This window comes from Falco rusticolus, chromosome 11 (genome assembly GCF_015220075.1).
Source record: "Falco rusticolus isolate bFalRus1 chromosome 11, bFalRus1.pri, whole genome shotgun sequence".
NCBI classification, from domain to species: Eukaryota; Metazoa; Chordata; class Aves; order Falconiformes; family Falconidae; genus Falco; species Falco rusticolus.
This window is the reverse complement of record NC_051197.1, coordinates 8472326-8493702: the sequence shown is the minus strand read 5'-3', so window position 1 is coordinate 8493702 and position 21377 is coordinate 8472326. Positions and strand designations below refer to the sequence as shown.

The 21377-nt window shown below is 36.0% G+C and overlaps 1 protein-coding gene across 4 annotated transcripts in view; it reads right to left on the bottom strand.

Annotated features, from left to right (window-relative positions):
• Positions 1-21377, bottom strand: part of LOC119155386 (BEN domain-containing protein 5) — a 965021-nt gene that overhangs the window by 725597 nt on the left and 218047 nt on the right. The window lies entirely within an intron of this gene.

Sequence of the window (21377 nt, the reverse complement as noted above, 5' to 3'; positions counted from 1 at the left end):
CTTAATGACAAAATATATTTTTTTGAATTATTACCAATTTAGGCATTTGCCTTGTTTATCTGTCCTTTCTGCAGTCCCTTCTTTGACTCCAAACTAATACACTTATGCCCAGACTCACAGGAGATGTAACAGCTGTGTAAGGCAGTGTTTCCCATTCAGAATTTCACTGTCAACATCAGTGTTATCTCACTTAGATCTAGGTCAGGGGGATGCTGTGGAGAAGGCCATCATCTAGCAGAAAGCTTTCAAAAGGATTTACAGAGGAATTGCTGTTCCCTGTTTAGTGTCATTCCATGGACTGACCGCTAATCTCGCTTCTGTGCGCGACCTGTTGGACTTAAACATTCCGAGGGCAAGAGCTGATCCAAGTTTTCCCGTTCAAGATTTCTTGAAAAAATGGCAAATTTGTTACTGAACACCCTCCCCTTCCAACAGAAGTCAACTTTCTGTTAAAGTTTTTACTTTTCATCTGAACATCAATAACCTGAATCTTTCAACTGAAAACTCAAAAATGTCCATTTAGAAAGCCAGCAGTGGTGTGATTAGACTGACTCACATTCCTTGCTCCCTTGGGCCAAAATCTCCAATAGAATTGCAAATGTGTCACAATACATATATTGTATTGTGTTGATTCATCAAAAAGAAAATAGTAAGGGTCCTGACAGGGCATATAACCAGGCTTCAGAGGTATTTAAAACAGGTTTGAAGCTGAAAACTTCTTGCCAAACCTTTTCCATTCTTTGTAGCAAGAGGTCAAAATATTTGCAAAAAAAAGGCATCTTTATTTAATCAGCTCAGGGTGGGGAGGTACTTTTATTTTCTGTTTCCTATCTTTTCATGTATACAGAGTCTTCTCTGAAAGAGCCACTTTAGTTACATTGCTGGGAAATTGCAGAAGCACAGAAATATGTGAGCTACTTTTTATTTGATATTTGAGAGGTGTCTGAGCCCTGTTGGTCTTGTCATTAACTTTCTCCATATACGTGGGTAATGTTTTCAGGAATCTGTTTAAATAGAACATAAGGAAACAGTGCATGGTCTTTCACTAAGACTTTCTCACCTAGCTAAATTATTTCCTAATATATTCCATGCCATGTTATAGCCATTGCCAGATGACATTTGAAGTAGAGTCATGTATTAAACTCTTTCTACATAATTACAGAAGCTATCCATGTTTAGGTTCTATATTCTTTTCAATCAATATTATGGCTGCAGGTGGATAGTAACAGCTGGCTGTTCTGGAATGTGTTAGCAAAATTTGCGGATATCTTACATCCCTCAAGAGGAAGCAGCTGAAAAGAGTTACGTTTTCCTTTTACTAATAGAAATTATTTAGCCAGCGAGAAGAAATGCTGCAAAGTTTGGTAGAATTTAAAATAGTTATAATAATTACATTTTCTTGGTGATTCAAAGAGATAATGCTATCAATGAAATGTTTTCTGGCCCAAATCCTGTTCTTATTGCAGGGCCCACAGGAGGTCTGAAAACAATGAGATCAATCTGAAAAAAGGAAAAAAGCCAGGAAAAGTCACTGCATCATTGTTACAGGGAAACACTGTAAAAAAAAAAAAGCCCACGTTTATGAGCACTGGCATAAGGTGTGCCACTGAAGACCAGAGAATAAAGTGGCAAGCACAAGCACTAAGTTCTTGTGGGAGCATTCTGTTCACCCGTTCTTTCTTCTCTATGAAGTCTATTTTTTCTGGGCCCTTCAGAAAGTGTAACAGCCAGCCTATGATCCAGAATCATAACCTCACTTATCAAAGACAGATACACTTACCAATAAAATTAGACATTTATGATGGGTATCAAAGTGGTGTACAGCCATAATTACTCAAGCTTCAGGCATGCAGGTGGAATGCTAAAAACTGACGCTCGCAGAAATGCTGCAAGACAGTAGGTGAGTGTGGCACTGACAATGAGAGAGTGGCAGTGATACTTGTATGGATCATGATTTTGCTCAACCCTTGAAAACACAGAAGGTAATAATCACAATTTAAATAGCATGCAAACACAAAGGCAGCAATCCATCTGATACCCAGTCTGGAAAATGGGAATGAAAAAGCCTTTTCAAGTGTAGGTCCTTGTGAGAAGCAGAAGGAAGATAAAGAAAGCCCTGTGAAGGGAGAGATTTGGATGAAGCTTTTCCAGCAATTGTTTACTTTGGATTTTTGCAGCTGGCATTTTTCACAGTTAAAAGCTATTGTTTGTCTGGAGCTTGTGGGAAAAACCTGTGGGGGGAAAGAAGGTGATGATAACACACAGAAAGAAAGACGGGATATATGGGAGAGCTCAAAACCAGCACCAATATATTTGCCTCAGTGTTCTCTGATGGGTTACAAAAACAAAGACATTTTGATGTGTATAACCACTAGTTATTACTGCCAGCCGTCTCGCTTACGTTACTGGGATCACAGTCTTGCAAACGTATAAAACCTCTCTATTTACTTCTCCAGTAACTAAGCACAGATGGGCTTTGTGTCCAGGTTATTCATGGAGGTACTTGGGCTTTCTCTTCTTTTTAATTCAAGTGGTTTTGTTGCTGTTACAATGAGACCTTTGAACCATGCATGGTTCTGAATAGTAATGGAAGAAAGGTTTCCCCATACTGTGTAGTTCCCTTATATTTAGACAGAACTGGAATTGGATCTTGCTGGAGTAGCTGCAGTGCTGGTGAAAAAAACACCCCAAAAAAAAGGGGGTTTTGTGGAAAAACATAAACTATATGCTATCAGTATCACGAAGCTAAGGGACATTGTCATCGCATGTACCCTCTTGTTTTCTTTTGCAAAATGAATATCCCCTTCTATTTTTACTGCAGTATTACAACACTTTTTTCTGCTCTTCTTAGTTGAATCCTTTTGCAATACTGCAACATTCACACAATTCACCAGTTTCTATAAGAAAATGTAATCGATATGTTAGTGTACATTGGAATCTTAACATTGACAACCAGTAGCTTGTGGTATTGATTTGAAAAAACTGCTCATGATTTCTACAGTACTTCAGCACTATTTCTTCTATTTTCGGTATTCACTACCTTGAATTCTACTCCAAGTGTCCAACTCACGTACTAACAGAGTATTCAAAGTTTTGTTCTTCAAAAGAAAACCCTAGGGTAAGTAGAAGGACATCTGATTTAGTTCCTGCTCTTTTTGTGTACCTGTCTATTTGACATTTAGAATAAGATCTCTGAACTGCCTTAACCAACCGTAATAGTAAGGGGACATGTGAATTGTCTTCACAGCTTTGCAAATCCTTTTCTGAAGCTGAAACGCTGAATGTTCGATTCAAATGATCTGTTTGCAAAGGTGATTCACCGTGTGTGAATAAACATGTTTTGGCAGTGTCATGAGCAGAACAGATAAACAAAAGGACTGGGAGGACTTCAACAGGAACTTTAAATGTCTTAAAGCAATCTGCCCTGTGCTGCACTTGTATAACATAGGTGTCGCCGGTACTAACCCCAACTTGAGGGGAAAAAAAACCCCCAACAGTGTTAATGCATCATTACTGGACCATACAGCATAACTGCAGTCCAGCCAGTCAGGTCTTTTTGTTTTCAAATGTCACAGGTAAAATTTACGTCTTGTCCTGATTGAGCTTCAAACATGGATAAAAGAATATTCACATTCAGTAAAGCTCTCTAACACATAAATATTTAGCCTCACTTTTAAGTGTTCCTAGAGACTTAAAGTTAAGCAGACATTCATCCTTCCTGAACAAGGGTGGATTTCTGATTCAGGATTTAAGACAGTCTAGCAACATGGGAAAAAGATGCTGGATTTGCCAAAATCCCATAGGCACAATTTATCTTTAGCAACTGATCACTCTAGATTGGAAGTGACGTTTCTGCAGCTTTGGGATGCAGGAATGTTTTTATCACTGTTACAGATCAACTTTAAGTGTAATATTGTTTTGTTAGTTTATGTAAATCAATCTGAAATGGTGTATGAATAAAAGGACTTTGAAAATGGATCATTCATCTTTATTGGCTTTGAAGTACTGACTATATGTTACTTTGCTGAGACTATATTATATTATACTAAGTTATAAGAAACATTGCTCAGATACTGAGCAAGTCTCAGCACAAATTCTGGTAATTTTCCACCAAAAATGAGCCTCCAAAAAGAGATAAATATGGTACAATGCTGAACATCATCTCCAAAGAAATCATATCGTATATGACCAAAGCCTCTTTTAATATCTTACAAATTTGATTTTTCATCAGCTCACTTTCAAACGGTAGTGTAGAAATCTGCTTTGAAGTGCCCTCTTGGTAGAGAAAACATCATCTCTAAATGGTTGCAAAGCAACAATAGCAGCAGACTACAGCTATGAGGCTACTACGAATGCTCTGTGCATTTTAACAGGTAAATTCTGCACTCTTTTATATGCTGGTTTGATGGAATACTCAAAGGTGCTGAAAACCCTTCTGGGGAAATGTGAAAATTAATAACATTGCTTCATAATACAGTATTTTAATACAACATCTCAATATTAACCATAATGTTGCAAAAGTTCTTTCACACTTTATGTTGTTCAATTTTTTCCTGTTAGAAAAGACTCAAGAGCTTTTTTGGAAATGATATGTAAATATAATTCCTTTCAGATTTCCTAGAATTTTAAAATTGTAACAGCAGAAGATGCAAAATATTAGCAAAACAATTTGCAACTGAAGATACGAGATGTTGCCCGGTTCCTTTACAAAGTATTCACAGCTGATCATCTTTAGTCTTTAGTTTTCCAGAGTATAATTTAAACTCTAAGCATAGCTTCCCAAAACACTAATGCAGTTTACACTTCTTTTTTTTCTTTTCTTTTTTTTTTTTAACTGCAATGCATGTGACAAGTCTTCCTTTGATTTTACTTAAATCTGTAGTTATCACATCATGAACACTGCTCTGACAGTCAGCCCATAACCATGTATCACAAAGTTAAAAGTCTGCAAAAACTACTTTGGTGGCCAAGCATGGGAAGGGGGAAGAACCTGCTTATCACAAGGGAGGCAGGAAAATATGCAGAAAAAGAAGTGTATGCAGTGGCATGAGTAGAAGACTTCCAATAAATAAAAAATACTAATAGGAGTTTCAAAAATAATGAGTCTCCCACAAAACTAAGCCAGCACCCGGTCAACAAAATACAAACACTCATTACATGGGAGAATGCTCCTCTGTGCTCCTTACACACTTGGCACTGAGTTCAACAGGAATTTTAGATACACCAGGAATGAGGACTTAAGCTGTAAATGTGACTGTGAGAAATAAAATGGTGATTCAGATTTGGGGTATCAGCTGCAGGAGGAGCGCACAGTGTGTCTCAAGAGGGTAAAATACATGGCTTAGCACTGCCCTAGTTCTGGATCATTAGGGATTTCCTTGGCATAAATCAAAGCAATCTAAATAGTACGTTCTCACCCCAGCTGCTAAGATCCTCAGAGTGGGAAAGCTGAGTCACTCGCTCTCTGTGATAGCACCAATTACAAGCTTTGCCACCAAAGACTCCCCAAAATGGGGACCTTCTTTCCTCAGCTGACAATTACAGCACAACACAGAGAACCTGTCCACACCACAGACTCAGATGAATATCTGCAGGTAAATAATCCATTCACATCAGGTAGCACTTGTGCTTTCTTTATGTATAAAGGCAGTGTAATAGTATTTTAGGTTTATTTGTCCATACCATGGTAACTTCTATGAAAAACTGACATAAAAATGTGACCAGGAAGATTTTTCCCTGCTAAAAACTGCCCATCTTCCAAAAACGTACAGCAGTCCTGTACCCTCTTTTGGAGACAACAATTCCTTTTCTCACATTGTTCCTCACAGCTCATGCTTTAAGACTTTTCTTCCTCAAGTAATCGACTGAAAAAAGCCTGCCTATACAAAAATAAACAAACCTTTGACCAAGATTGTAACTCTGTTATCCTAACCGTAAACCAGATTACACAATATTTTACCAGAACACTGACAGTTCTAAAACCTATTAAAAATATGAACAAATCAATAAAGATAAAGCTGAATTATACATATACGGAACATTTTCTTTATTGAACAATTCTTATAGATTGTTTTGAAATATTATTCTAGACATTTGCTTGGATGCTCTTATTGCTAAGTTTTAATGTGATAACTATAGTAGTTTTGCATTATGTCCTTACCAACAGCGAACAAGCAGAAAAATTGAAAGACATTCAGATATAAACATATACAAAGTCTTCTGTAAAGAGCTTCAGGGGTTTAATCACATTAACAGCATGCTTATTACTTAAAAAAATCTGCTAAATTGCAGCCGGGAAAAGGAAGAGTTTCTTATTACATACATAACCACTGGTAAGTATGTTGAATTACTGCAGTTACTTTTGCCAAGACCTGTGTTACTTATTAGAATTGGTACAAAAATATGATCCTTTATATCTGCATGAAATGTAAACCTGAGAAACGGTCCGGTAAATTTAAGAGATCTGCTTCAGTGTTTATAAAAATTTCTTTGCATTTCATTAATTTCTATATATAAATACAAGTTTAGCAGAGTAAATTATAGTTCAAAACCAGGGCAGCTCTTGTTCCAAGAATTTGGTATTGCTGACCACAACTGGGTTTTAAGATTTATTTTCATCTTAAGAGATGTTTAACTGAGCTAAAATGGTTATTTCAGCACCAGAATGTGTTCTGGCATACTTTGTTATATTATATATACATAAGTTTCCCAAAGAAATATACCATTGTGTATACAGATTTTTCTTATGAAAAAGCCAGGGCAATTCAGTTCTCTTTGCTTCTTTCACCCCTGGGACGACCTCTCACAATAAGAATTGTCAGTGCCTTATTTATAATGGCAGATCTCAGGTTTGATTCTGGCAGCTTTTGATCTCTTGATGGCCCAAAAGCTTTCAAATACAGAAGAATCTGATGCTTTTTTGGCATCCTGCAGTTTGCCTAAACCTCAAAAGCAAGTTTTAGTCCCAGAAGTGAATTACTGAAGCAGTGTAAACAAAACACAAACGTCACAAAATGATGAATACCTCAAACAAAATATCTTTGTCAGACAGATGACAACTTCAGATCACTTGAAAAGCATTTGTAGAAACTCTGCAATCTGCAAACAAACTTCTGTTTTACAGCCTAGAACTAAAAAGTACATGAAAACAATAAATTATTAAAGGCTCAAATATTCTTTTTCAACATCCATATAAAAATTCAAATATAACCATTCTTTTAAACATTTGGTCCCTGTAAAAAAAAAATAATCCTGCATGTTTCTACATCACAGAAATGCATATAACTACCTAGTTACAACATAACTGTCAGTAAATAGGATACAAGAGCTTCATTGGAAACTGTCTTCAATGAAGCTCTCATACCTGATTTATTGAAAAGGAACGGAATAAATGAGAGACAAATGATTCGATATAATTTGAAGAAATAACTTTTGATGAGTATGTGACAATGACAGTTATTTAATCCCTAGAAACCTCTTCTTGGATATACTTGGATATATTGATTAGGTAAGACCTCTAGACAAATGCAGAATACAGTTGTCCTAAATTTTAAATGAAAGAATGTCTAGCTTTTTGCTCCAATAATATGTTATTCTTTAACTCTTGGCAAAGCTTAAGGTTCTTTTCTTTCTTACAATGAGGAGAAGGGAAGGGAGAGACGAGGGAGAGGGAAGGGACCACACTATGCTACCTAAGGTATTGGTTTTTTTTTTTATTATTATAGCACAAAGATACAATAAAACTGGCTTGCCAATTTTCAGTTTTATGTCCCTCAGTGCTGCTTTAAGGTCGCAGTGGTTGCCATAAAATACTACACCTGTGCTTCAGTCTATGAGGCATTATGCATTACTTTTTTTAAGGAAACTGGAAACAGATAAAATGTTGTAGACTAGTACGCTTGATACTGTAACCTTTTTATACTGGCTATAACTACATTAACATAAAGACAGTTGCTATAATATCATTACGGGGAATCAAGGCACTTTGGAAATCTCTGTTCCTTATGCCAGTTTATAGTGAAGTTAAATTAGCAGTGAAGCACTGTACTAGTAACACATCCATTAATAAAAAGAAAAAAAAAAAAAAAAGAAAACAAAGCACAACAGAAATGTTGGAATACATTTGGAAATAATTCAAAGAGATTGGGGAATGACAGCAGATGATTTCCCAGACTAATGAAATTCCTTGTTCCTAACCTTTAAATACCTGCATATACAGTACCATTCTGACTAAATCTGTGCTGTTACGCTTACAAACAAACCTGCTAAACCTTTGCATTATTGATCAGTGATGGCATGCGTAGCCCACACGTCCTGTTTACATTCCATTTCTTTTACACTTCTAAGTTATAATATGTCTTTTACAGAACAAGAGCTCTTTCCATTTAAACCCTGCAGTTTGTGTTCATCATGCATTTTAATGGTTGTAAGCAATTTAGAAGGTTAGTCTTTGAATGGTAGATAAAACTGGCAATATTTATTGGTAAATAGATGTCTAATTATAATAATTTAGGAACATTTCCAATATCATGGTTTTTTCTAAATAAATAGCTGCAAAATTATCTCCTTTGTATACCAATGCTACTTAGAAACTAAGTAACAACTTACATCGTTCTAATGTTATAACAAAAAGATGCTGCACCTATTCTAAACACAATGCAAGAATGTTTTAATTTTAAAACAAAAAATAGGGATTCAAATATAATCAATTCATTTCCACGTTCTGCACAGAGACAAACCAAGCCCACCTTTGCAAGGCTAGTAAAAAAGTGACTATCATAGCCCCAAAGACAAATTGAGATGACATGAGCCAGTTCTTGAAAAATGTCTTGTTTCAAGAAACATTAGGAACGATTCTGATTCCTTACACCTGCTTCTGACTGTCTGGAGCAAGGGGATGAAAAGATCAAATCCTCTTTAATAATGGGTGTGATACAAACCCACACACTTCCTGACCAGGATCATCTTATAAAATCCTTAAAAGGATCTAGAGAGAAAGTTTTAAAACAGTTTCCCCGTTTCCAAGTCTGCCTAAAGCATTCATGCCATGAGGCAGTTTAAACATCAGTGTTTCTGAAATCAGAAAAGGAAAATCATCAGCCACTTCAAGCAGGTCCTGCTTTGACATCAGAAAGTCAATTCACTCAGCTTAGCAGCATTCAATTCTGAACAACATTTTGTTCTGGGTCTCTGTCAAGTTATTCTAGGCTGTGAAATTGTCAGGAATGATGGATGACTATCAGCCTTCTGCTATCTTCTTTGCTTCTCCTTAGAGATTTGTGGCTGCTGACTGAAAAGCAAATTCCTCTTTTCTTCTTTTGCACAACATACCCAATGAACAACAGTAATTATGAGAAAGCCTACACTACAATTATTTTAGCACTTAACTTTGTATTGACATCTGTAAGAGACAGAGCTCTCTAGATTGATTAGCAATGATATAGCTTCCTGCCTTTTACTAATATTGCTGCAGTCATCCTCTACATGCGATTTGCTAAAAAAAAACACCACTGTTTTTCTCTGTTAATATTTTAAATTACAAATTGAACTAATTACAGAAAATTTCTAATACTTTATGAATATAGCATATGATTATTATTATACCAGTGTTTCAAACTGTATAGTACTTGTAACATAATCAAAACTGACATAAGAGAATAATTTAAGGATATTAAATGGGATTTGGGGGGGGGGGGGGAGATGTTAAAGCTGCATTATTGTTCCAGGTTGAAATCCTTACTTGAACAAATCCTGTTTGGCCAGCCAGTTGCAGCCCTGGTATATATAGGGGAAAATTTTACTGAAAGCAGCATTAAACCTATTTACACATTGACAGAATTCGATGTCAAATATTTAAACCATTTACTAAAACTAAGTACAGGAAGAAACATCTGGTCTGGAAAAAAAAAAACATTTAGAGAAGAAAAATGCAATAGTGAGACAAAATAAACTGGGACATCCTTCAACCCCATGCCAATTATAATCCAATCTCATATTTCTATTATATTCAAAATAACTGCAAAATTTATCACAAATGATCCTCTAGCAATAACACTACACTAATTAATCTCCATTACTCTCAGCTACATAGCTGTTCTTTTCAATTAGACATCATATCTACTCAGCTCAGTACACAGGGCTACATATACAAGTTAAATGAAAAACTATTCCATCTCAGACAGCATGGTCAATCCTGAAAAAATATAGATTCAGCACCCCCAAGGAAATCATTATCAGATATCACCATTGCTATTAACATTAAATCAAACAAAACTAAACCAACTCCACTTTCCAAAAATCTTAAATAGAGCATAAATATTTTTCTTCTAACCCATTAATAAACCCCAGCCAGACGAAAGGCTTACATTTACCAGGAGTTTTCCTTGATCATGTCAGATACACGTGAGTTAGAAATAAATGCTCTTTCTCACAAGTTCCATTATGAAGCAAATGTTACCAGAAAACATTTGCAAGTTATTGTGGCTTAGAATTTACAAAAGATGAAAGTGGATGCATTTAAATGGGGTCATATTAAGACAGAGATTTCCTCCTTGACCTTTTTTTCCTTTAAATGTACTTCTTACGTCAAGTAGTTATGTTCTCTGTCTTTTAAATAGAAAGTGTTTAACTCACTAGATATTTAATACAGGTTTTGCCGGGGTTATTTACTAATTTGCTATTGTCTCAGCATTCCCTTGTTTCTCTCCGCTTCACTAATTGATAATCTTTTTATTATGGAATGATTATCTATGAGTAAATCCAAAGGAAAAGAAATAAAGAAATAAACTACAGAAAGATAGAAACTCTTCTTTCCAGAAAAACAAATCTGGGCTATAATGTCAAAATACTCGCTCAGTGCCTTTACATGACATTCTGCTACAACCACTGGATTTGCCAGAATATTTTGAAGCTCCTATCATTTGATATGTATTTTTATTTGTATGAAAAGTAAGCTGTCCACTGTACTGAAATACTCACCAGGAAACCAGGAATGCTTTCAGCTGGTATAAACATCAATTTACTTTCATGCTTCGACCTGTTGTGACAGAATTCTGTCATATCACTTACAAAGGGATTAATAAGTGTTTAAGCTACATGGTTCACTCCCACAAAAAGAATCAGAAGGTCAGTTTAATCTTTATGAACTTCAATGTATAAAAAACAGCTTCTTTTAAATTAAAAAAAAAACAACCAGCTTACATCTGTGTACAGAACATACTCTTCAACACAACTTTTGCATACAGGGATTTGGCCACTTTAGTGGTGAATAATACTTTTGTACACCAACAATAATATTCACTTCCTAGAAAAAATTGACTGAAAAAAGTGTAAATCAACATGAATGGAGGTTGCAGAATTTGACCCTAAATAAAATTGCCTCCTTGGTCAAAAAAAAGTACTTTCAAAGCATCAGGTCAATATCACGTCAAAGACTATCAAGCTATTTAATCTAGAAATCTGTAATATATGAAGTCAAATTTTACATTGAAGGTAGCTAATCATTGGGACCATATTATCATAATTAATCCTTAATCAGATAAATTAACTCACTGGTATGTTAAAAAAAAAATTCAATCTTTTTCTGCAGCAGAAAAATGAACATAACCTCTCCTAGGAAATGTCCTAAATGTCTCCCTTAAAAAGTCATTAGCTGGAATCTGTGGTATATGGTAACTTAATGTCAGAAAAAAGAGGTAACAGACGTTAACAGTCCCATAATGAGATGAAATGCAATTTAAACTGTAATCTCATTACCTAAAAATAAATAAACCTCTTCTGCTTTACCTTTTGGACCTAGCTTAAGCCTATTTGTTTTATCTTCATTTAGGCTTCAACTTTAATCATATCTCAGAAGCTTTTACACAGAAGAGCTGCAGCAGAAACTGGGTTTGCCTACAGTATTTGCCTGCTTATGGCTGTTTACTCTGAAATTTCTCATTTGCTGCCAACTAGAAGGCATTGTCCAAAGCCATAGAGCAGAGATAAGGGTTTAAATCCCACTATCGAAAGAATCACCTTCTCAACAGAGAAGTTTGAACCATATTTATTTAAATATGCATTTACTTCCTATGCATTCATTTATTTTCCTTATACCAAGAGTAAGATCCAGACATGTATGTAAATAAACATTGCATAAACCCTTTGTGTCATTATGTAACATGATTCTAATACTATTATCTTCCAAACTGCAAGAATGCAGAATTTTCATTGGTAATTGTGTTCTCTTAAAAATGCACATCTGAAAACAGATCTTATATATGGATATCTGCCTATATTATATAAAATAAGGGGGGGGGGGCAGGAGAGAGAAAAAGGAAATGCATATTCTCCTTCATGCATGTAATCAATTAAATACTGATAATTAAAGTCTGCAACAAGGCTGAGTTTACAAGGTATTTGCAAAAACAAAAGCAAAACCCTTAGCACTCCACATTTATGCACAAAATACTGTATAAGGAGTCTTTCAAGGAAACCATATGACACTCAAACAAAGCCAAATTAACTCTCATTTCACCAAAATCTCAAGTACAGCATATTTCCCCCCTAACCATTTATATGCTCCAGCCAGACAAAAGGCTTACATTTACCAGGAGTTTTTCTTGATTATATTCCATTTAACTGTGTACCCGATGTATTAGGTAGAAATTAAAGGTTCTTCCTCACAAATTCCCTTTATGAAGCAGGAAACATTTGCAAATTACTGTAGTTTCAAATTTGGAAGATGAGAGTGGGTGCCTTTAGAAAAGGTCATTTTTTCTCTGTCATTCTCCACTGCTCTCCAAATTATTTTTTATATCAGAAAGAGAACATTTTCTGAGCATTTTCTATGTTAAATAACTATTAGCACATCAAAGTTAATTATAATATCTTGGAAGCTGTGTTCTACTACACTACTTCACCAAGTTTCAGTCATTCTTTGGCACCATTTTGCACGACTACATTGCTTGGGACTTGTTGACTCATGTTCATAGAAACAAATAAGGAGTGACAACTAAAATAATAAGGACATCTGGAATGTGAAGAGCAATGCCATGTTAGTAGAAAGGGAGGTCACAGTTCTGGATGTACAGAACTTGTAAGGTTTCTATGCATGGGGAGGAAAGAGACCACCCTGTTGGGTGGCAGTTTGGAGGAGATACAAGATGAAAACTGTAGCACCTAATAAGTCAGCTAAACAGCATTTTACTTAGCATGTCATGTTTTTCTCCAAGATGCGCACTCCTACTACTATCAGTATTAAATTTAGTTCCTCTAAGCTTGAATATGTTACTTAAATCAGATTTATGATCATTTTTAAACATTTCTAATATATCTTGTCTTAATAAATCCATAAAGCCCTTTACATGCGTTACTGAATGAGCTGTTCTTTCTCTCGATGTATTTGAAAATAAAACCAGATACAAATTCCAGAAATTTTAAGGAATTGAGGAAAAAAGGATTTCAAGATTGAGAATTTCCTAGTTGAAGAACTCCAGAAGTATGCATGGAAATCTACAGGCTACAGTAATTTTATTTTCAGAAATCAAATACTTTTTACTGAACACAACACTTTTCCTTCTTTTCCATTCTATCAGGATTTGTTTTCAGATGAGTTACATTTTTGACAGAAAAACTTGCTGTAAATATGTTGCTGTAATCTATCCTTTAATTAAGGAATTATGTCAAAGTTAAGCAATGACCAGATTTTAGACAGCATCAGAAACAGAACACATTTTGAAGCATTATGGCAGCAACCTAAGTAACATTTAACAAACTGAATCATGCCCATCTTTTTTATTCTCAAAAAATTATAAGATTAAAATTGAGCAATCTTCACATGGCATACAACAAAAAAATTTTATAGATGGAACATTTTTCAAGACCCTTGCTACTACACGATATAAAGATAATTATCACATAGACATGCCTCACCCTTTTCATGCTTCAAAGGCTGACTGACTGAGATATCAGTAATATTGCAAGAAAAAATGATCAGAACTTCTGTTACATGCCTATAAGTAATTATTATTTTGCTGTATTATGCAAAGCATTATGAAAAGGGCAATAACTGAAAGCAAATATTTATTCTTTATTCTGTTAGTCTGCAGTCAGACTGGTGCCTCTGTTAGTTAACACTAGCATTATCAGCTGCAAAGGATAACACATTCTCAAAGTTCAAAACATTTGGTCACAGTCTACCTTTTATATTACCGGATATTTCTAAGACACTTTCACTTTCTTCTTGAAAGTAATCAAATAACTATATAGAGATGAAAAAGTATTAAAGACATTTGATATTGTTGTTTTGAAAAACCAGCAGCCATGGAGAATATACCTTTTCAACCAAGCTTTTAATTATTTTTCCCCAACTGAAGAAAGGAGCTAGCATATTTTTGGCAATAAATGTTTCGTATCCAGAGGTATTATTTTAGCCACACTGAATATTGAAAGACAACACTATTTTCTTTCACAATCAAGTGACCTATCTGAATGACTATGGATAATGCAGTTTGCTGCAGTCACCTTATCATTTGTCATGCTTTCTTATTTCTTAGGAAAAAAAAAAAAAAAAGTTGAAAGAGTTCTGGTTTTGGAAGCTCCACTGGAATAATATTTATGACCCACACTGTTTTTGCTTTGGCCTTCATCTCACAGTCCCCGCTTGCCATTATATTATTGAGGAGCATGGCAAGGTCTTAAGCAAGTAGGACAAGATGCCACTGTTGCTGGGCCTTCCTGCAAGCCTGCAAAACATGACACAGGCTCACATCGCAGCGTCTCCATTCCATTTGCCAACTGCCATACAGTTTCTCAGGAAATTGCTACAATCATGAGACAGAGCTATAAGAAACTCTGTAGAAAGATAAAATTACAGAGAGACACGAACATGAAAAGGTATAACAAAGTAAAACAAACAAACAAAACAAAACAGGGTTTAGTCAGGAGTAGTCTGGCCACTGAGCAAGCTGAGAGCCAAGAGCCGCTAGTGTTGTGTGCACCCATGCCCGTGCTGGGGCAGGTGGAAGACAGCAACTCAGCAACACCAAGGGGGGCTCCAACAAGCCATAGAGCTTTTGCAGAGATTTTTCTGGCCAGCAAAGATCCTTCTCGGTAGAGAGTATGCCGATGCTTAGCCTCACAGCTCATTAAATCCTAGCTATTTATTGTGTGTGTTGGACAATAAATAATTACTTTATCCTTTTAGGCTGTGTACATGCTGCTTGCAGAGTTGGTTTGTGCAAAGCTAAAGCTGCCCAAACAAAAAGGGAAGTAACAGTACTACAATGACCCTTATGTAAGTTTTAAGTGTTTGTGTATCACTGTGGCGTGTGACATATTTCTGTGCCTTGCATGCATTCCCGTGCTCAGAAAGCATCGGTTCTGTGGATCACATCCCACGTGGGAGGTTTTCATCCTAGCCAGACAGCAAAAGAAGGGGCCAACATTCAACATCCCTGGCTCTGGACTCAGATTGCCTCTGCAAGACAAAGGGTATCAGGTAAGGCCCCTGCTTTTCAGCAGGAGAGGGCAAGCTGAAGGGAGGTGGGAAATTAAGTAGGTAAAATAATCCAGCCTTACTCTGGAGCATCCCCCAATATCTCTCAATCATTTCAAACGTGTTGACACTCCCAACACTGAAAGCCCTCCATGTCCCCTGCACCATACCCCTTTGAAAAAACTTAGCGACCCTGCCAGCTCTCCCAGGGGCAACAAAATTCAATTTTGCCTACACTGCTGAGAAGACTTAAGCTGGCTCTGATATGAATAATAAGCAATGATCCCATTGGACTAAGCATTGTACAGAGACATAACAATGAGTTGGTCCCTGCCACAAAAGCTTACAAGCTGATTAATGAAAAAATAGGTTTAGTCATATCTGTAAAACAATGTACAGATGTAAATGGCAGTCCCGTGGTGGTGGTCCAGCACTGTATGAAGTGCTGCAAAACTTTTAGTCCAAAAAGGCAGGACTTGGGCACATTCCTACATTACCTTAAAAATACTCTCCTAAAGCTATCCAGAAGCAGGGAGAAGGGAAACGTGTGAAAGGGACATGTAATTACAGCTCTGTCTTAGTCTGATTTTTAATCCAATTACCTCAGTCTGTTGTTGTAGCCCTAATCTTGGTATTTAAGCACTCTGTGATTCTTCCCCTTTGCTACAAAATCAGCATGATCACAGTGGAATATTCACCTTTATGACTTTTAACAGCTTAACAATAGGAAGAGAATACAGTGTTATATCCTCCCAGGCCTACAAACAGGTAGAGGTGATAACTTAAACTGTGTGAACTGCACTTTTTATCTCCCTGATGTTACTATTATTAACTGCTTCACTGTGGATAATTTTAGCTCAAACACCCAGCAAATTTACCTTATAGTCAAAAAACAACCTTACATCTTTCAAGCCATAAAGGATCCAGCTTCCTCAACCCCAGCAACTTTTTTTTTAATACTTATTTAATGAACTGTTTGGCAATTCTGCAGCAGCATGAAAACAAACTATTAAATTCAATGAAATATAAACAGCTCGAGGTGCTACTAAGAAAAAGGATGTACTATGACACTTTAAACGGTGGCTTCCAGTCTGGGTGAAAATACCAGTTCCAGTGTTATTCCCAGTAGTGAGGTGTTTTAAGTACAGTGGCTCAGAGCCTGTAGGATTCATTTGCAGAAGCCTCCACAAGTGTTTTCTCAAGGGTTTACAGCTATCTGCCTGTACGGTTTACTGTGTGGGAAATTCCCAGGGCCATACCTAGCGTCTCATTCTTTTTATTACAGATTCTGTATGGCTGCAGGCTCAAGAGTATCATTGCTATGACTATCAGGAGGCCTGAGGAGAAGCTCCTTGAATATACCCAGCTAAAACTTTGTCTAGACAAGAGAAGTGAGACAGTTTGATTCACACAGTTCTGGGGTCCAAGAGGAGGAATGGAACCCAACCGTGCATTGAATGATCTACCTATAGATCTCTGCGCCTGCACTCAGCATCAAAAACAAGCTTTTTGTGCTCTGTCAGGTGGTTCTTTGTTAATTCTTGTTAATTCTTAGTTTAGCCATCCCATTGCAAATGGGACAGTCTCTCTTTTTTCACACAAACTTTAAAAGAGTACTAAAACCTCAGACCAAGCAAACTGGCATTCTTGACAGCACATTAAAAATATGAGAAAAAGAAAACTACATTAGATCAGTTTTAAACTGTAGTCTTCACAATGCAAATCATATGGAGTAACCACAACACTACTCACAGAGAAGGCTGTATGAAAATAATATATCTAAATGCAGAAAATTAAGTATGCCAGTCTGTTGTTTCTATCCATAAGGAAAACGCTGGGTTTAATTTTAACTTACATTAATTAGAAAGACAAGTATAAAAAAAAATACTTCATGTATGTTGGGAAAAAAAAGTCATTATTTATGATCTGGTTAGTAAACTAGGATGTTTTTTGCTCATTGTCCAGTCTTACCTTTGGTTTTGTTGAGGTTTTTTTTCCCCAAAAGCTTCACAAATCACAACCAGCAAAAAAAGCATATGCGAGTAATTCTAAATTATGTGGGGGGTTCTAAATGTAGCAAAACTACAGAAAAATATGCACTAAATGGCTTTGCAGATGCAAAGAGAAACAAGAAAATTCACAATATTCAACATAACTCAAAATGCTTTGTTATTTATTTGCTGTAGTTTGTCTAGCTGATACAGAGTAGCATGCAACATAATGTCTCTAGGTGTTTCTGAAATCAGGCAGAATGGATCTCTGAATTTAGTATCTATTCCACAGACATATGCCTTTGAAATTGAAAGCACTGTTCTCTGACTTCTATTTCTGAAACTTCTATTTATCCTCTAACAGCATATCTTAGGTTATTCAGAAACTCACAGATTATATTATTCTTTGTTGTGGTTTAACCCCAGTTAGTTACCAGCTGGGGTTAAACCACGACATTCTTATTTGAGTCTTCTTTCTTGTCCTATATATAAGTTGAGATAAATTTCAGCAGAATGCATAGTTTACTGTAAGTTTATCCAGGAACATACTCAGAAATATTTGGGCAAGGTGGTCCCTTCAAATCTCTGGAAATTCCTGCTGCTTCTTTAGGTCTGTTTCCTGTTCTCCAAATATTTTTCATTACCAGGAATGAATTTTTAAAAATTACTGTTGTGGTGGAGAACTGTTTCTGTGTTTCCAATACTTTCATCTCCTGTTTGTTTTCCAAAACTTTCAGGCTCTGTTCTATTAATTTTTCCCTGCCTGGATACACAGCTAACTGCAACATAAATCATCTAGAGACATGGATTTATCACATCTGGAAGATTCTCTTCAGTACTGCCTACAAGGTAAAACCTTTACTTTTTCATCCACCTGTATTTCACATTTCCTCATTTTACTTGGCACATCTAAAATAGATGCAAAATATACTTTCTACTTAGTCATGAAATAACTGTGACAGGATATGACAGCTGTGCAAAATGGAGAAGACAACCTTTAAAAGGTTCACAAAACAGGATACTGGGACTCTGAGACACTGCTACCACATATACTGCCAAGCAAGAGTTGATTAATCGAGATACTATGGCAGGAAAAATGTTTTCTCAAATTTGTGACACAGAGCTGAGGCTGGTTCGTCACTGGGCATTATTAAAGGAGCAGCATTCGATCCCATCTTTCAGCCCTGATTCTGACACGTGCATTTTGTAACCTTGTAACATTGTGGCAAATCATACGGGCTCTGTGAACCCTACTTTACATCTGCAAAACAAAATTAGTAGCACTAACCTGCCTTCCCATGTTATTATTAGTCTTAACTAATTAATAGCTGTAAAATGCTGTGATCATCAAATGAAACATTATTTATAAATGCAATTAGTCTTATATCCCTGATAATGGATAAACAGGAAAGAAAATCAAAAGAGAGGGAAGAGCAGCTTCATTGCCAATGCATCAGCTTTCTCCTATTGCTCTCATTAGTCCTTCCTGCTTTAACCACTCTGTTTTTCAGTTTTTCCACCCGTGGAAAAAACTATCGACTTCATAAAGTTGGAAGTATATTTGCAAATGAAGTGGCAAACCATGTTGTGCAATGATCAAGTGGAAAGCTCCAAATAACTACTAAGTGCTAAGGTGAAAGAGCATTCAACCACAGGCAGTGCAACAGGATTTTATTCCTAATAATACTATAGCCAGGTGAAAAATATGCAGCTTAGATCCGAAATCCTGCAAGGCTTTCTTGGTCTGGGACTTCAGGACTAGTAGCATAACAGCAGAAGCAGCTCTGTTTTGTATCCTACCAGCTCGTTTCAAAGAGCCCCTCACACCACGGATAATGAAGAAGAAAAAGTGGAAAAAGTCAAAATGTGTGTTAAATATCAGAAAGTATAAAGATTGACATTTATCTAAAAGTATTTTTAATAATGTAATGGTTCCACTTTTTCACAAAGACTATTCTCAATAACACCTGCCTCCTCCTGTTATCTGGAGGAGGCATTTCTATGACTTCAGTGTGAAAAAAGGAAAAGCAAAAAAAAAACAACAAACCAAACACCCAAAAAACTGAGTAAGCCTACATGTTCTGCTAAAGAAAATGGTTTATGAATTAAAACAAATCTGACATGCATTTTTAAAGCTTGGGCTGGCTAGATAGGTTTAAAATATAAGCAGCTTTGCCAGTAAATAAGTAAGTAAACAACAGAGGAGGGCATGATAAGGAAAGGACCAAGTCAACATTTGCCTCAGAAAATGAGAGCCTACAATTAAGAAATAAGATAACACCAGGAGGCTTATCCCCATTTCAGTCGCAGATGTGTCTGTATGATTTATAAGTGAAAAACAATATCAAAACAAACCAAATCAAAACATTCTTCACATTTATGGGGCTGTGAGTTTCTACTTTTCTTCAGTTACAGAGTGATAATTAAGAGAAGACATTTGAAACACCCACTTCAAAAACTGAACATACTTAATACAGGGTAAGATAACGCAGAACTTAGTAAAGATGTCAGCTCAGTCTAAAATCATAATTACTGTGTACAACTTGTTCCTGAGGGGTTTTCCCAGTAGAAATAATTGCATTACTTCAAGTTCCTTTTATTAAAAAAAATTACAGATAGGCATAACATGTAATTTTGCAAACAAAAAATAGTGTTTTCCTTTTATTTCCAGATTTTATATTTCCCTGGCAAAATGCTGCAGACTGCAGGGAAAACAGTAACGTTCAGCTTGCAGTAAACTTTAAGACTTTGAATCAGATTATATTTAAATTAAACAGCTGCACAATTAATGATAGAATAAGCAAACTTCCTAATTACCTGAAGTATAACTTTAATTTTTATGATCATGTTATCTATAACCCACCAGCTGGACTACTATGTTCATTTCTGGCCCTCATCTTACCCGAAAGAAAATTTTGGTTCTTCTGAAGAAAAGAACAGTTACAGAAGGGTGACATATTCAGATTGCAAATACAATAGAAGTCGTATGTTTTGGTTTTGCATGAAAAAATATTAACTAACCTTCTACAGGACACATATCATCATCCCATAACTCTGATCAAACCTAAAATTTCTGGTGGAGTAACATAATTTTACAAAAGATATTAGGTTGCTTAAAGGCTTCAAATGGTGAAGTCTGTTATTTCCTAAGTCTGTTGCAAATGTTGCATGTGCCCCACTGCTGCCAACATGCGCTTCCGTTCTATGGTCTGGCTTTGTCCCCATCACTGGGTGCCCCTATGCCTTTAGTCACTGGAGACCAGAGACACAAGCTGTCCCTGGCCTACGTAAATACTCTGTGAGCCTGAGCAGTGTTTGGTGCAATGGTCTTCAGCTCCTTGAATGCTATAACAATAAAAGTAAATCACAGTAAGTGAATAAAAATGGCATTTATGGTATCTGTAGTTGTTTTATGCCTGCTGAAACCAGTCAGTCTCTCCAACTCTGTATCCCTCACTTGCATGTCTGGCTTCCTTTGAAATGGAGGGAACAAAACCCCCCACATTTCAATATATTCATTCCATTAGAAAGAGAATTCTTTTTACTGGTAAAATCTGTTCTCATAGTGAAAAGTATATACTTAGAGAGATGTGTAACATCTACAAAATCATGCACAACATATTAATACTGGATAATGATAACAAAAATAATTTTCTTATTTATCTGTTCACCACAGAAGCTCTTATCAAATGCTGCAAAAGCAACCTCAGTCTTTATAGATATTTCCCAAAATTTACAGTCTATCAGTTACAAAATCAGCTTTGATCAACTTGGGGTAGAATAAAAAACCACACCTTTACTTTAAAGACTGTATATCTAGTTTCCCCCTTGCATTTGGAGTTAGAGAGAGAAGATTATTTTCTTTTACTTTTAAATGAATCAGCATTTACTTCCAGCCTGGTAACTGACCA